Genomic DNA, 17,365 nt, shown 5'->3' on the forward strand with positions numbered 1-17,365 from the left:
CATTGATCCAGATGTTTTCCTTAAGTAGAAACAGCAACAACAACAATATTAGTCATGCTTAATGAAGTGCATAAGTATCAACTAAATGTACTCAGTGTTAAATTAATGAATGAACTAAATTCTGTGTCTCACAGACGACCATACAAACACAAATGTTTTCCAATACAAAATGAGCAATATAGATTTTAGTATACATTATTACTAATTATGCAATAATGTGTAAGTGCCATTTTAATGTTGTGGCTGGTTGAGCTGGTCGAGGGGGGGTAATTTTAACTACTTCATACACTGTTGGGTAGGTTAATCGTTCACAGTTGGTCATTTTTCATAACTTGATGTGTTTTGCATGTAGAACATTAGTCTACACAACGACTAGCAACAGTTGTGATATAAATGGACTTGAGCAAAGAATGCACATTAAGTATAAAGTAGCATAAAACGGAAAAACTCATGATTTTAGTATCTCAGAGCTCTACCTAAGTACATTACTTAAGCGAATGTACTTATTTTTTCCACGATACCTCCTTGCATGATGCCGCCATGTGCTTTCTGCAAAGCCTGTGTTCATTTTATACTGTATGTACATGTTTGCGTACGAGTGTGTGCTAAAGTTTGTGTAGATTTCTGAATAAGCTCCAGTGGCGTCTGCCCTCTATCACCAGGTCTGTGGTGTTTGCAAATACTGCAGTGTGTGTGTGTGTGTGTGTACCTGTCCGGCTAGGCCCTGCAACAAGCCCTTTACTAGTTAGTGTGTGTGTGTGCATGTGTGTGTGTGTGTGGTGCTTGTGTTTAATAATGCATGGCCCCAAGCCCAGGACGGGCCTTTTGATAAAGTACAGCTCCGCGGCACATGCATAAGCAGCTCCAGCCATATGCAGAAAGGAGAAATTGATGGGGGAGATAAAGTCTGTGCTGCTGCTGTTTGTGTGTATGTGTGTGTGTGTGTGTGTGTGTGTGTGTGTGTGTGTGTGTGTGTGTGTGTGTGTGTGTGTGTGTAAAAAGGAAAGAGAATGAGACAGAGAAAGATTTATGGATTGTATCAATGTCTGTATGCGAGTGTTTGATCAGGTGGCAATTTGAAGCCTTTTAGGATGAGTCTTTGTGCTGTGTGAACATGTTTGAAAATTGGTACTTTTTTTGTAATGTTTGATTGGCTGATACTGAACAAGCAAGCAAATATGGAAATGTGCATAAAGAACTGAGGCCATGCTATGTGTGTGTGTGTGTGTGTGTGTGTTTGAGAGACGGAAAACCGTGCAAGTGAAAGAAGATGAGTGTGTCTGTATCTCTGTGTCATGATCAGTCTTGTAGATACTCTGTTAGCGTGTGTGTATGTACCTCTGTGCAGGTGTGTGTTTGTGAACGTATTCTCTCAGACTTACTGTACAAGTGTGATGAGGTGCCAGTCGAAGTCGAAGGGGTCAGGGGCCAGTATGGCGGTCCAAGGTCGCTGCCACCCTCTCTCCCGCCTCACCACGGACCTATATTACAGGCAGGAGGGCAAAAATAAGGACGAACATTCACAAACAAGCTGGAAAGGTATGCATGTACATGCAAACAAGTCAGTGTCTATTCATTCACTTTCTCAATAGCATGCATGACCCCAGACCCTTTTAAAATACTGATCTGACTCATGTCCTTTCTTTGACTTCTCTCTCAACTTCTTCCTTGTGTTTCCCTCCAAGTGTTTTCTTTCTTCATACCATGATTTTCATGTCTACACTCTCTTATTCATGCGTCCTATCAACTTTCCTTATCTCACCTAGCTCTGTGTGAGTTGTAAAATTGTCTGGCTCAACGCCATGACCCAAAGCTGTGACGGCACAAACCTCTCTTTGCCCCGAGTCATTAGACATGTCACCCTGTCTTTATGTGCCACCCACCTTCCTCACCTCCTCCCCATCTCTATTCATCCACCCACTCCCTCTCTTTTTCCTCCCCTTGCACCTACTGCCACCCCCTCACCCAGTCATAAAACATAGACAGTCAGATATACAGGAAGAGACGGAGAAAACCCTATCTCTTTTTGTTGCAGCTTTAATTTACTTTGTGCATTAATATTTCAGGGCCGTCTGCAGGCTTGGTGCGGGAGCCAGTGGGAGCTACTGTGTGTGTTGATGCAAGTGTGTGTGTGTGTGTGTGTGTCACATTCCAGCTGTAGGAGGGGAAAGGATTAATATTTTAACGGGCCTTATTGGAGACCCCTGTACTGGCTCCACCAAACCACCATGGCATGGGTGCACGGCAGTACAACAGCTCACCTTACTGCTCCAACCTTCGTGTCTTTGTGTCTCTACTCCTGTTCTTTTTCCCCCACTCTTTCCTCTATCTTCATTTCTCATGTTTGTACATGTGGCATGTCACTTTAACATAAGCTTTACTTTCCAAAATTAGTGTTAACCTTAACTTAGTCTTATAAAATAACTGATAATCCAAGGTTAAACCAAATGTCAAATATCAAGGTGAACGCGTAACTTAAGTTCTCTGGCAAACTGGTGGATGATTTCTCTTTCAAATTCTCTGTAATCATCTGCTTTACTTTACTTTAGACTGTTAGCGCCATATTCAATACAAATTTTGCCAGAAAACAGCACAATAAGCAAAGTAGTTTTAAATACATGAAATGTATTTAATTACATTAATTTCCAAGCTAAAAAGTCTATTAATCCATCAGTCGATTGAAAGGAAAATTAACTGGTAAACTCGTATCAGCAAGCAAGTGTACGAGTACAGTTTTATTATTACTAACAAGAACAGGCAAACAACAGAAATATGCTAAAAAACAAACAAACTACAATAATAAGAATACTACCCTTTTTCAGGTGCATTTAAAGAAGCAAATATCAGGCAAAATATGACCTCAAACAAATGTGTCCTAGTACATGAAGGTGCAGTGCACCAAGAGGAAAAAAAAAAGACCACTAAGCAATTTGGAGGAGTTGGAATTGGATTTTGAAGTTGGAAGAGGATGATGAGGATGCAGGGGCAGCTTTTATCACAGATCAGTGGGTCTCTGAGCGGGGGTCTCCCGGTCGCTGCATCAGGGGCGCCCGGCAGGATGCCATATTGAAATGAGGTGCCTTCCCCCAGGCTCTTAGCCACCCCTGACATTTGGGCGTTTGTGTGCGTGCGCGTGCATATCTGTGTGTATGTGTGTGGAGTATTTCGGGTGAAGGGTGGGGGGCTTGTATTTCCGCCCAGAGACCCGATTGCCTCCGCTCCCCTGCTACTTGTTTCCCCCTCTTCTACCCCTACCCTCCGTCGCCCTCCTTCGATTGGACCCTCTTTCTCATTTGCCTATTCATTTAAAAGCAGAAAATGCCTACTGAGATCCAATATGGGGTTGAGGCAGGGGGGCCCGAGTGGGCCCTCAGCAGGGGTGGAAAACACAGCAACAACACGATGAAGAGAAGGAGGAGGTGGAGAGCGAAAGAGAGAGGTGGAGGATGCCCAGACCTCCGACAGGAGATGGCTTCAAATGGCTTCCTGGCTCCCTCTCTTCTTTCCATTCCTCATCGTCTCTTCATCTCTCTCTCTCTCTGTGTGCATTCACTCTTTTTGTTCCCTTTTTTCTGTTATTTCTCTGTTTTTCCTCACTGATGCTCTGCTCACCAGGATAGTGCTCAGATTGGGAAGTGCAGCCCGCTTGACCCTGCTGCTGAGACGAAGCAGGGGTTCAAACCAGGCCCAGTGTGTGTGTGGGGATGGTCTGCTTTTAAAGGAACCACCCTCTGTCCACCTCTCTGTCATTATTTCACACTTTGTCTTTCGTTTCTCTGGCCCACCTGAGAGACTACCGAAAGCACAAAAAATCCAAAGCAGAGCCGAACTTCTGAAAGTTATTTCTGTGGGTTTGAAAAGTCAAAGAAGATCGCACTTTGTATAAATGCTAAAGGAAAACGTGGTTAGCCCTGAGTAGCAGCGCGAGCACTGTATGACATGTTTTATGCATGGCCGCCGGGTCTCTCAGGTCGGGGAGTTTCACATCAACAAAGTGCGGAGGGTGGCTAAAGGTGAGGAGGCATACTGGCAGAGGGCATTGGAGGGGGGATGGAGGAAAGGAAATGAGGAATGGGTCGAGATGAAGACGACTCTGAGTAAAAAGTTGTAGATTCAAACAGTAAGTGAGGGAGAGAACATCTTTTTCTGAAAGAAAGGTCATTTAACTGACATACAGAGCAAAGAAAATGTGAGTAAGTAAGTTTAGACATTTACATTAAGAAAATTAACATCAAACTCCACTCCATTACTGACTATGTAACAAGACCGTCATAGTGTCTGATTATAGTGACTAGCACCACTTACCCACCATTCATTTAATATATGAGAGGAATTATTTGACGACCACGTGGGTGCTGAATTATGGCCGATATGTCAAGTGGCTGACCAATCAGTGCAAGCAAAAATGACACTGTACAGAACTGTGTCAAGCACAAGTGAAAATCAGCAGCCTAACGTCATAAGAGTAATGTGCCAGGAGTTCTTCTGGACACTTAGGAACTAAAACACAGAACTAAAAACAACTGGTGACCTCTGATGCTGCAGTGTTGGTGGAATACCAAGAAGGGCAAACGGCCAGACCGTCCAATGAAGGAACTGGTCTAGTGCTGAATGTCCTATTTAAATAGTATGAGGAGGATTCAAGACAGTGAAGAAACTGAATGTTTGCTCGGTAAATGCTACAAATCTGTGTGATTAAATGAAGTTCAAGGCATGTTAGAAACCCATGATAAACTCACTGTTTGTTGTTGCCAAGCACCAACTAAAAATATAGTTCAAGCTGCTCTTCAATGTCCTTTCCTGAAAAAATGTGGCAATCTCAGTAGACAATGGTTGTGGTGGTGAAAGTTTCTGATGAAAACATTGGAGAACGGAACGAAGATGGAAGCCTCGGGCCGGGTAGCGGCTGCGCCTAACGATGCTGCGAACACTTAAACGCCCTCTTCTCTGATCTCTCACCTTATTCTTTTATCTGTTGAAGTACACATAAACACAGGCTCGCACACTGCACCAGGCTAATTGCAAAGGCGAAGCAATTTCCAGAACATAAACAAAATCAAAGGGAGCAGCACTTTCTCCTTTCCACATTCCCTCTTTAATGTTATTCAGTGAGTGGATTCGGGTCCACTTCACAGAAACGCGTCTTCCAAAAAAACACAAATTATCATTAACCAGCTTTCATTGTAGCTCGACCAAAGATGGCAGATCCAGCAACCAATCCTAAAAAGTTACTGTTTAAATGACGATCTAATTGCTTCACTAAATCACATCCATTTCGACAGTGAAAGTTCACCACGGCATTTCATGCTTCCTTCATTCCTCCCCTGCAATGTGTGGTTGCTCATTTCGGGTGCTTTCGCTGATGTCGTGTGTGGTGTTTATATTCCATGTGAATATTTAAAGTGTCAAAATGGCGAAAGCGCAGCGTTTAGAACTACATTGTCCCAAAACACTGCAATCAAGAGATGATCTCACATATGCAAAAAAGGAAATACAAGCGGACCCCCTCGCTTTCACGTTTGACAGAGTACCTTTCCCTGTTGAATACATTAGAGGACCCGTAGAATGAGAGCAAATGAATGCCCGCTCACTTCTCCAGCGCCCAGCCTCATGGCAGCCGGGATGGAAAACAACGATTCGTCCCCATTACATTTTTCATCATACCTGCGTGAGCGGATATCCACCTCCCCACCCACCATGAAACAATGCTCAACACATATCTGCTACCTATAGTAGCTTCCTACACACCGCATTTGCGCCTACACATAACAATATTGATGAATAGCCACTGGTTTTTAAGATTCAAAGCCTTGCACGTAACGGGATCATCAGGAGCAAAAAGAAGAAAAAGAATGACAGACAGACAGAAACAAACACAAGGAGAGGTGATGGAGGTGAGGGGCGAGTGGAGGGGGCAAGAAGGACATCTATCCTCCTTTAAGCCCACCTTATTGGCGAGTGGTGACCCTGGACGTGGGGCTATTGTCTAGGCTCCTTATCATAATGTAGGCTGTGTTGTCTTCTCCATTACACCTCAGCCATTCAATTAGCCCCCATTACCATAGTAATAGAGCGCTGCGTTGCTAGGGTCAGGACTGACAAGGGGAGGAGGAGAGCGGTCAGAGGCAGAGAGAGAGGCACTGAGAAAGAGATGTCAGTATACCTGTAGGCAAACCAATGTCAGCCTCTATTATGGCCAAAAAAAGGTGATGGGAGGTGAAATCATACAGGTCTTACAGGGGGGGGACCGTGAAGGACACTGACAAAAGTGACAGATCTCACTGAAAAAACACTTAACAGCATTTTAAGATAACCGAGACTCACTCAGGGCCAAACTGGGCTGAGTAGTCTCTGGAAGGGAAGTCCCTTGATGTCACCTTGGGATGCAGACATTTTGATGGATGCAATGACCTTGTAAGACATTGCGCATTTTGACAAAGCAATGAATTTATCATGGAAATTGAAGGAGAAAACAAAAGACAAACGGCCAACATGATGCAGCCGTTTTCCAAGAAGTCAATAGTGACTTATAATGACTGGCACTACGTGGTAGCGATTACCGATAATGAGTGTTGCAAAACAAACGGTGCCACGAGAAGACTCCTGTTGATAGAGCATTTTTCAGAAGGGGAGGAAAGACGAAAAGGGCAAATGAAGACGATGACATCTTTCTTGCTTGTTTGTTTATTCGGTTGCATTCCCTTTTCTTTTAGAAAGTAAGGATAAGTAAGGAAAAGCAGATGGCAGACGAGAGGTTCCAGGTGAAGAGATCTATGCTAGCTCAGCAAAGATATTAAGAAAAGGAAACAACTTAAAATACTGATTGACTCGTCAGTGGGTGCCACAGCTCTTTCCCTCTCACTATCTCTCCTGCATTTCGCCGCTCTATCACCATTGTTTGTCCTGTTATCTGTTTCTTCTCCATCATCAGTCTGTCTAAAACTCAATAATGTTTCTCACTAGGTCATCCTTCATGCCCTCATTTACTTGTTTTGTCTCATCATCTCCAAGATCCCTTCACCCACAAACTCTTTCAAACTTTCACTCTTCCTTTTGCCTCATTTTCTCCCTGTCGGTGCCCGTGCCAGGGCGCGTGCCAAGCAACCAGTGCCTGCCTCTTGTCCCTGTCTGCATGTTGCCCTGTTGTCGCTGCCACTTTCTGGCATTGTACCCATGTGTGTGTGTGAGAGAGAGAGAGAGAGAGTGAGAGAGGAGGGGGGAAGAGAGATGGTGAGAGAGAGAAAGAGACAGCGAGAAAGGCGAGGGGCAAAGAAGAAAGGCAAGGAAACAAGGGAATGCATGCAGATGCAGAGCCCATCTCGTTTACAAATATGCAAATGCTGTTGCCTTTGTGATATGCAAATGAGAGATTACAGAGCGCTAATTAGGGTCAAAAGAACTGTTCACGTCAATTAGGGGAGAATGAAAAAACGATCCCCACTCTTGCTGGCCCCCAGCCCCCAACCCCTGCCACGGATATCCTCAGCTTTTGTCTTAAAAAATGGAGACATGAAAAAGACAAATAATGAGAGACATGTGTACAAGGGGCAGAGCACCAGCATTTGGATAACCAGCATGCATCCCGAAAGGGCAGAGGTCCAGGTTTGTTTCCGTGGAAGGACATGGTTGGCTTTTTAGTATAAACATAATAGGCACACATGACAAATCCATCTTGGTTTTGTCACCAAAGAAATGTGGTTCGGATATTCCTATGTATCTGGATTTTAACTCCTCAGTTCTTCGTCTCCAAACTAATGTTTAAAATTAGATTCCAAAACTGTACATACTTCTTTAAAACAAACAAACAAACAGGCTAATAAATTCCATCACATATTTAAGAGTACAGGGCTCAACAATGACACTTGGGGTGATGTCCAGAAGCTACAGCTCCTTGCCAGTACGTAGTGCAGCACATAACCCCCTGTAAACCTGCAAGATGTCATTTTTACATTTTCATTTATGCAAAACGCAGTTGTTTAGGGTGAAAATGTGATTGCAGGTATGTCCTGTCAGCAAAGGCCAACTGTTCTGTCTCTGACTGATATGACATAATTGCTAAGCTTTGTCCTTGAACCAAAAAGCCCCTGTTAACATGCTCCATGTTTGGCTTCCTTTCCAAGCCTCTTCTTGTCTTTAGCCAATGCTTGTTGTCAGACAGTTACAGGGGATGAGTCAGCCTCGAGGTTTAAAATTTTCGTTACTGAATATGGGTGAAACTCATTGCACACTTTGCCACAGGTTTAAAAGCAAGGCAGAAAAAAACCTTTTTTCAAAAACATCAAGTTTGCAAAATATGTTGTCATTAGTGATAACCACTCAGAATTAAACAAAATAATTTGTAAAGAGGCAAATAAAAGTTGACTTTGGGATCAGATCAAGTAAAGAAAGTTAAAAAAAAAAGTTAATCCTGCATGTATGAATGTATTCAAAAAGTTTGGTGTCACATTTGTTATGTCCAAATATAATATTCACGACATATCATAATCCTCCACCACCTGCATGCTATTCTTTTTCATTTGAACATTCCTATGAACACTGGCGAATATCCAGATTCACAAATTGAGATTTTAATACACAACCTGATTCCAGTCAATTCATTTAAGGGTATGAGGCCTACGTAATGCAAAAAAAATATTTAAAATCAAAATGCAACAAGACCTTGACAGTATAACGACATTAGAATATTCACATGTAATGCCATAACTGCTAATCTCGTAGTCCTTGGATCCCAACACCTGTCTATTGTATCTTAATAAAATATATCTCCTCGGTTTAGTGTGAGCAAGAATCTCTTGATCTGGTCAAGGCAGCGGCATATTTAGATTAGAACAATAGAAAAGCCTACATTAGATTATACAGTAAGTAATACACAATAAGGGCGACAAAAAAGATCAGAAGGTGAATGCCAGAAAGAGGCAGACTCTTTCTATCAGTCCCTCCTTTGTCTGTCTAGTGAGTGCAGGAGGAACACACCGTTATATTTGCATCCTAATGACCCCTCCAGTGGCCCCCGAGGCTGGGCCCTCTGCATTACCCAGAGATCAATTAGGGCCAGGGCCCGGCGTCTGCTGTGCCCCATTATAAACCCCTACCAACTTTCTCTCTCGCTGTCGCTTGCCTCTTTCTCCCACACGTGTCCTTCATCTCCACCTCTACCTTCACACATCCCCTACATGTCTACCACAGTTTACGCATGCACAAGCATAGACACACACATCGGCTTGTTATACAAACCAATTCCCCATCACACACACACACATTGTTAAAAATACACACAAAATCTACCCTCGCATATGCACACACATGCACATAGCTGCTGTCACTCTCTCTATGAGCCTCTGTGGTGTAGTGGTGAGGTGAAGGATGAGTAGGATCGGTCCGCGGAGTTTTCTCCCTGTGCGATTCCATCTTACCCATGTTGCCGGGCAAAGCCGCACAAAGACCAGGTTGTGAAATGTACATCATTTTGACAGAGCTGGGTGTTCATAAGGCTCTCGTGGCTGCCAATCACACTGATATAAAAGCACGGTGATTCAACTGGGGGATGAAGAACTTGACTGAGGATGTACAGCACTACAATTCTCCTTGGTTCTCCACGTGTTGAATGTGAGCTACAGCCAAGACGAAGACATAGAGCTGTTTGATCTTTCCAAGAACTGTAAACTCATGCTGTTCCAGCAGATAACATGTTTAGATGTTTGACAAGTTCTGTCTGACCACAATACAGCTGATAAAATCATACAAATATATCACACAAGTATGTTTGCACAGACACTGATCGCTCTCACCCAATGCATTACAGGGTTGTAGAGCTTTGGAGTTGAGGCCAAGGTCCATGGATCTGAAAGTAAGACCGAGGTCTGGATCTTTGACCCCAAACTGCAACACAGATTCTACACATACAGTGCTACTTATACATTTCTCGATAGATACAATCTCTGAACTCCCAGAAAAACACTGTAAAGCTCTATTCTGTATAGTGTGTAAATGTTTTTACACTTCTAAGCCCCATACCCCTGCACCACAGTGTAGTATAGAGAAGACAAATGCATTATAAACACTGCATGTGTAGAATAACCAAGATCATTACTTAATTTATGAGCTCTCTCAGCAGGGCTTACACAGGTCCCAATTCCCACCTCCTATGTCAAATTCACCAGGAGACAAACACAAGTATTTACAGGCACAAACATCTTCTAAAGCGACTAATTCTTTGTGTAGCTCTTGCCATACTTTTCTTTTCGAAATGCTTTATTTGTCTTATGATCTGATTTATTGCTATTCTCTACTTATACCACCACAAACTGACTACATTTACCATTATGTAGGTCAGACTCAGCCAGCAAAACTACATTATCCACATATACAACAATCTTTTTACATCCAATTTAATATCATACAAAGATATGCCTAATTATTTTAATCCTGTAGAGAAGGTATTCCTAAATATTGTAATTTGTGCTTCTCGGTGATATTTGTTATTTTCCCCAAAGACCTAGTAAAAAGTTGTATTTGTTATTTAGAAATCAACTTTGTGTGTTGGATTGGATGATTTCTTGGCAAGGTGCAGTAACCACTTGGAGTGATGTCCAGAAGCTACAGCTCCTTGCCAATACATAGTTCAGCACATAACCCCTGTAAACCTGCAATATGTCATATACAGTTGTTTGGGGGGAAAATGTGATTGTATGTCTTGTCCTCAAAGGCCAACTGTCCTGCCTCTGACAATGACATAATTGCTAAGCTTTGTACTTGAACCAAAGAGCCCCTGGTGTGCACTGTTAAAATGCTCCATGTTTGGCTGCCTCTTCAAGCCTCTTCCGTCTTTAGCCAATTGCTTGTTGTCAGACAGTTACAGGGGATGCAGGCAGCCATAACCGGTGAGTCAGCCTTCTCAGGTTTCATTTGACTGGCCTGGCGTCTGGCAGGAAGAACGCCAAACACTTCCCTCTGCTGCATTGTTAGCCCTCGAGAGTTTGGAGCTAAAGATGGCATCCATCCTAGGAAAAAAAGCTTCAGGAAATGCAACATCTCCCACCACTGTGTGTTGCATTCTACCTGGTTCCATTGCTCCAGGAGAAACATGCACCTGCATGGTTTTGTTATCCATCTCTCTATCTGCCTCTTCACTTGGGTCATAAAACAAGTGTGATAGAAGCTCAGACACTCCCATCACCTGCCCTTCAAATTGTACAGCAGTAAACTTGTAGTTCATATGAGCAAATGCAAGCAGCAAAACAGAACAGACCCTTCATAATTCACATTGTGACTTTCAGATTTTACTGGTTTCCTTATTGTTATGGTATGTGCTTGTCATCTATCACTCTAATCAAATTTTAAACTTATTCCAAAACTCATGACTAATTTTCCCCCATGATTTTTCCTTTGTATGAGTGGATGGCTTTCCTCTCATTTGCCCTGCAGATGTCCATAACACATGCACATACATAACAATGTCTGCTCTACAAGGCATCAGCAGTTGGATAAGCTAATCAGTCTTTATATGTCATGCACTCTTCAATAGTCTCACCCCTTGGTCTGATAGAAGACAACAGAAAGAATAGAAATGTTTCAAGATCTTGTGTTGAGTTCATCCATGCACCTTGCAGAGGTGAGTCGTAATGCAAAGTCTTATAGTGTTTGTCTATATTATGCTACATTTGGGGGACTATCTGTAATTTGATCTTTGCAAGTTATGAACAATGCAAAAGTGAAATAGCTGTGCCAGCAAAGGCAGAAACAAAACTAAACAAACAAAAAAAAAGACCTAACAATGCTTTTTCAATGTACTTTGCAATCGCAGTACAGTTGCACTGGTATAAAGTAAAATAGATAAACTTGATTATTTCTCTTTATTATGCAGACAGTCCAAATGCTGATAACATGCAATTATTTGTGTTGCATGAGAGTGACTGAGTGGCATGTCGGTGAGAAACAACAAAGAAGACAAAACTCAGAACTCTATGACCAACTAATCCCACCAAGGGTTACGATTTAAAGGTGTTAAAGAGGTAGGAGAACCCATGGTGGCTGGAAAACTTGCAAAAAAAGCAAAACACCCAATCTGTATTTGGTTTGGACACAACAATATTTTACCTAAATAAAAAAAAGCCCACCTCAAATAAAGGTAGATAGGTAAAACACTGACCTCATACAAACCCACTTCAAAATACCCAAACTATCCCTTTAAAGTGTGCCTTTTGTAACTATCACACTAAATCTTTCTATGACAGAGATAAAGTGTGCTACATACAAGAACGCCTGTGTTGTTTACCACTATGTCACAGCTAGTAACTGTTATTGCTCGCCTCCTCAGATCTTCATCCATGGCTGAGAGGACCTGTTCCATCTGACGTGGATGCATTCAGAGGCAGTTAAGGTAATGACTTTTTATCCAGTTGTTTCACCAGGTGGTGAAAAGTCCCCTTGTTATTTCCTCCTGAGATTAACTGGGTGTGCACAGATTCTGTACTGCTGCCTCAGCTGCAATGCAACCACCCTCCTGCAATATTCATGCACATATCTGGGCCCCGCTGATACAAGATTACACCTCTTAGGGAATAATACTGTTTTCTATAGCCAGTTTCAAGAGTCACAAAAGGAAAGTAATAGATGTCAAGTTTAGAAAGAAATGTTTAATTGTGCTGCAGTTGTATTGTATTGAGATGTACATGTTCATGTATGTACATGACATGTACAGGGTGTTTTCTTTCAGATATTTGAAGACTGCAATTATAGTGCGAAAAAAAGCTGTTATTTTAATTTTGCTGAGTTGATTCAAAATGTTTAAGGTGTTTCTGAGTTGTTGATGAACCTGCTATCATCAATGCAACTGTAAAAGGTCAACAACAGTGACATTTAACATGCACGGATAATAAAACAGCATGTTACAGCTTTTGCCTACGGTACATTTTCAAGTAGAGTCTCTTTATTACTTTCTCTTTGCATTCGCTGCATTGCTGCCAAAGGAAAAAAAAAACACAGTTTCCTCACTTCACCAGGCAAGTGTGTTTGTGTGTGGCAAAGAAAAGACACAAAAGCAATGATATTCTGTTGAAAGATGCTCTGGGATTTTGCAATACCTGTGATGACATTGAACTGACTTGTGTGGACTCTAAAGCTGGGTTTAATAAAAAGATTTTCTCATTCAAATTGATGAATACGAATGATCCAAATCTTAATTTGAAAGATCCTTTATCAATTCATAAAATTCAGATAACAAACTCACTGCTAGATGCCACTAAATCCTACACACTAGACCTGTGAGTCAAGTCAAGTCCAGTTTATCGTCATACACACAATCACACTCAGTATAATGTATAGCGAAATTTGTTTTCTGCATTTAACCTGTAATGCTAGATAGTATTAGGAACAGTGGGCAGACACTGTGCAGCACCTGAGGGCCGACTCCTCCTGGGCCAGAGCCTTGGGTCAAGGGCACTGACATGTTTTAATGGTGAGAGGTTAAGAGGAAAACCAAAGCAAACACGGAGAGAACTTCCAAACTCCACACAGAAAGGCCCAGAAACTGGAATTGCACCTGAAATATCCCTAACTGAATTGATATTGAATCAGAAATGAAATTGAACTTTGGACTTTGTGAATCACAATCGAATCAATTCAGGAAATCACTGGCGAGAACCAGCTTTCAATTCCTTTTAAGCCTGATCTGATCAATAACTACTAATCCTGAACTTATTCTAACTCTTCCTAAAGACAAACATTAAACATATTGTGACTACATCAGACAACTCAGTGTATTCTCCAGAAAATCATCCCCTAAAAGTCTTGTCTTTGACTGCAGACAGCTCTGTTTGAGCTGAGGGACAGACTGGCAGTAATACAGTGGTTTGTATTGTGTGTGTTTATCTGAGTGTGAATGCCTCTGTGCTCATGTGTCTCATGCAAATCTAGTGCACAGACACACTGATGCACCATGAGTATATTTGCCAAAAGACATTTGTATGTGTGTGTGTCACTTACACTTCCCACAACATGTCACAACACTATTTGACTTTTAGCTCTGACATATGAGGGCCCCACAGACAAAAAGATTTCCAATCAGCATTTCTCGGCCTCCGCACGGGCCCCTCAGCCTGAACTAGAGGCGGAGGAGGAGGAGGCAGGCCCCCAGGACCCGGGGACTCGACCCCTGCAGCCTGCCTTCTCATCTCTGCACTGAAGGTCCCTTTCCACTTCTTACCAGCTGTCAATCAGAAGCCACAGATGGAAAGTGTAGAGACAGACGGAAAAGCTAGACAGCGGTTTAAATGTGTTTTAAGATGGTTTAAAATATATACCTGTTGCCTCACATTTTTATGTGAAACCTAGAAAAGAAATGAGGGTCGATGCAAATGCAAATGTGAGATGATGAAAAGTTCCCATATCAAGGATAACCCAGTTCAAGTGTCAGTATAATAAGATTTTTAAATCGATTGCGGGTACGTATTTGTATCTGCATTAAAGTCACGGTAACAAAAAAGAAACGAGGCTGTGCTTGTGCTTGTGTGAGGTTTATTTCATTAAGTTTAAGCTTAGAATTAGAAGTGTTTTAGCGTAATGGAATTTTGCACTGGGTCACAAATTACTCCCTAATCGAATAAAGTGTTTGTCCATACTAAATGTTGTTTCATTGTAGTTGCAGTGAGGTCGAACCAGTGCCTTCAGTAAGTGCTAAAAAGACCAACATCTGGTTAGCCAGAGAAGTTAAGTCATTGTGCAAATTATTGGACTTCGGGGGCCCGCTGATCACTGGCATTGATTCCTGCCTCTGCAGTCAATTAGATCAATGGGGCATCTTTAGACCCTGCTTAGCCATGTGTCAACTGTCACACCCTACTATTCCCTTCATTTGTACTCCGGCACATGCTGCCAGTGCACAGATGGTAACCTACACAGTCCACTACAGCCTGTAGAACAATGATCTGAAACTGATGAACAAAGAAGGTATTGAGAATTGAATTAAACTACTTAAAAAGGGAATTTTATTTCTAGTATGAATGTAAATAATATTTTTTAAGTACTTATCAGTTGGTAATAATAACAAAAGTTTAAAATTAAAATAATACAATCAGTAAAATGTAATATTTTAACGTAATTTTGTTGAGCCACATCAAATTTGCACATTTTTATATATTTTAATACCACCAAAAGACAAGCCAAATAAAAAGTCTCAATGTGTGTTAAAACAGGGAATATGTTAAAAGGGCACTTAAATAACTACTGACAACTACTGCCCTTGCAGCTGTGTGCAAGGGCAAATTGTGTTGTCAATTCTTGCCCTTGAGCAAGGCCACAACATCCAACCCCTTCAATAAAGCTATTCACGTTTTATAAAGGACATTGCAACTCTTTGATTTTCTGAGAGTACATTTTGTCGAGGAATATCCATATGATTTCTGTAACTGGAAAGCAAAATTTCCAGGTTTTATATGAGCATAGGCTTGTAGATTTGTCATGATTTAGTTGTGGTTACAGTGCTTGATGTGGGAAATTTGTTACATATCTGTTAACAGAAAATATGTCCAGATACGTCTTATAATAAAAACCAGCGGGCTGAAGCATTGTTCCAGTAATGAATTTCCAAAACACAAACTTGCAAATGTAGACCACATGCCAACACTGGAGTGCTGCTACCTTGTGACCTCTTTGCCCCTCAGCAGCCAACCTGTGTGCACTCACACCCCCCGCACACACACACACACACACACACACACACACAAACACACATTTCGGCCCCCTCCCAACAGTGGCCTGCGTCAATACCCTGGGAGACTGACCCCCCCCCTGCACACCCCTTTCCCCTCTTCCATCTCCACTCCCACTGACCCCCTCAGCGACGGACCATTGTTTACTTTCACTCTCCTCCACGGCCCTGCTGGTCTGGGGGGCCGGCCGAATCGTTACATTATTGTCTGGTCCTCCCTTGCAACCCCCTCCCCTCCCGACCCGGCCTGACCCCATTCACAGTCCTCAAAAGCACCATCTGTATCACCCAACAGTCAGGGAGTGAGAGAGGGAGAGATGGGGCAAGAAGGGGAAAGAAAACAAGGCGGGGAGAAAGGAGATGACGGCTGGGGACGGAGGGGAGGAAAGGGAGAGAAAGGGAGAGAGAACGTGAGGCATCTGAATGGGTGTTGCGCTGTCTGTCGGAAAGTATCTGTCAAATAGTTTTCACAGTGTGAAGGCTTCCCTGCTGCTTTCCTTTCTTCAAACATGGTGCTTATTGATTTTTTTTTTTTACTGCCTCCTTTTATATCTTCCTTCAATTCCGACTTTCCACCATTTTCTAATCCTCCATGCTTTTTCCCACTCTGCGCATTTCCTCCCTTAAAGTTTTCTCAGACTATCCTATATCACTGTTCCCTTGACCCGCTTCTCTGCTTTCCTCCCTCCTGTCTCCATCCTTCTCTCCACCACCACCCCCCCTCCTCCTCGGAGTACATCCTTCATCTTGCTGTAGTGTTGCACAAGCATTCCAGGGCCTCTTGTATAGCTGCATGTGTGAGGAAGGCGGATTTTTCCCATGGGGCCGCAGGTGAAAACTGGGACTCACTCTGTCCGCTGAGGGACGCCATCTGTCCCTGTCGCCGCACTTGCTAGAGGGGAGCCCTGTCACCCCTCCTCCTCCTCCTTTCCCCTCCATCCATCCATCCCACCCTCTGTCCATCCACTCGCCGTCCCTCCCTCATGCTGGTCTACCATGCTGAATCACCCAGGAATGTGCTCCCTCTTTCCCTACCCCCCCCCTTCTCCTTTCTTCCCTCTCGTTCTCCCTCCGTCCCGTCACTAATTCATCCCTCGCTCCCCCTTCATTTCCCTCCCACCTTTCCTCCCACTCTTGCCTGCTTTCGACTCACTTCCACCCACGTCTCCCTCCTTTTTCTCCATCTCTAATCAATCATCCATATATGACACCAGTGGCAAAATTATTAAATTATCATACATTTGTGATGAGCCTAGTGAGAACAAGGGATACTCTTTTAATTGCCAGCCCATGACCCCTAATTATGCGTATCAGTGTATTAGTTTAATATTTAGAGAGAATCAAGTCAACCGAGTTTGACATTTTCCAGTAGATAAAGCAATAACATGCAAACAAATTGCACAACAATAGCATGGCATCACACTAAGCTGGGAGACTGTCTGAAATGTTAAGGAAAGGTGTTACCCATTTGCCTTATTAAAATAAAAATTAAAGATGATGAAGATTAAATATATGTAGAGCAGCGTTTGTGGGATAATTCAAAGCCTCAAACGTGTTTTAAAAATAGATTTTTTTTTCCCTTTTTGATTATGCTGTGTGCACAAAATGGCATGCGGTGTAATTAGTGCGTCAGACTCAAGTAAACAAACCCATGAGGTC

At 42.6% G+C, this 17,365-nt stretch overlaps 1 long non-coding RNA gene across 1 annotated transcript in view; it reads right to left on the reverse strand.

Moving 5' to 3' along the window:
- Window positions 1-17,365, reverse strand: part of LOC113747230 (uncharacterized) — a 133,867-nt gene that overhangs the window by 24,263 nt on the left and 92,239 nt on the right. Inside the window, exon 2 of the long non-coding RNA XR_003463459.1 lies at window positions 1,383-1,481. This is a non-coding gene — a long non-coding RNA (uncharacterized LOC113747230). The remainder of the gene's footprint in view (window positions 1-1,382; window positions 1,482-17,365) is intronic.

Source organism: Larimichthys crocea, chromosome XIII, assembly GCF_000972845.2.
Source record: "Larimichthys crocea isolate SSNF chromosome XIII, L_crocea_2.0, whole genome shotgun sequence".
Classification (NCBI taxonomy): domain Eukaryota; kingdom Metazoa; phylum Chordata; class Actinopteri; family Sciaenidae; genus Larimichthys; species Larimichthys crocea.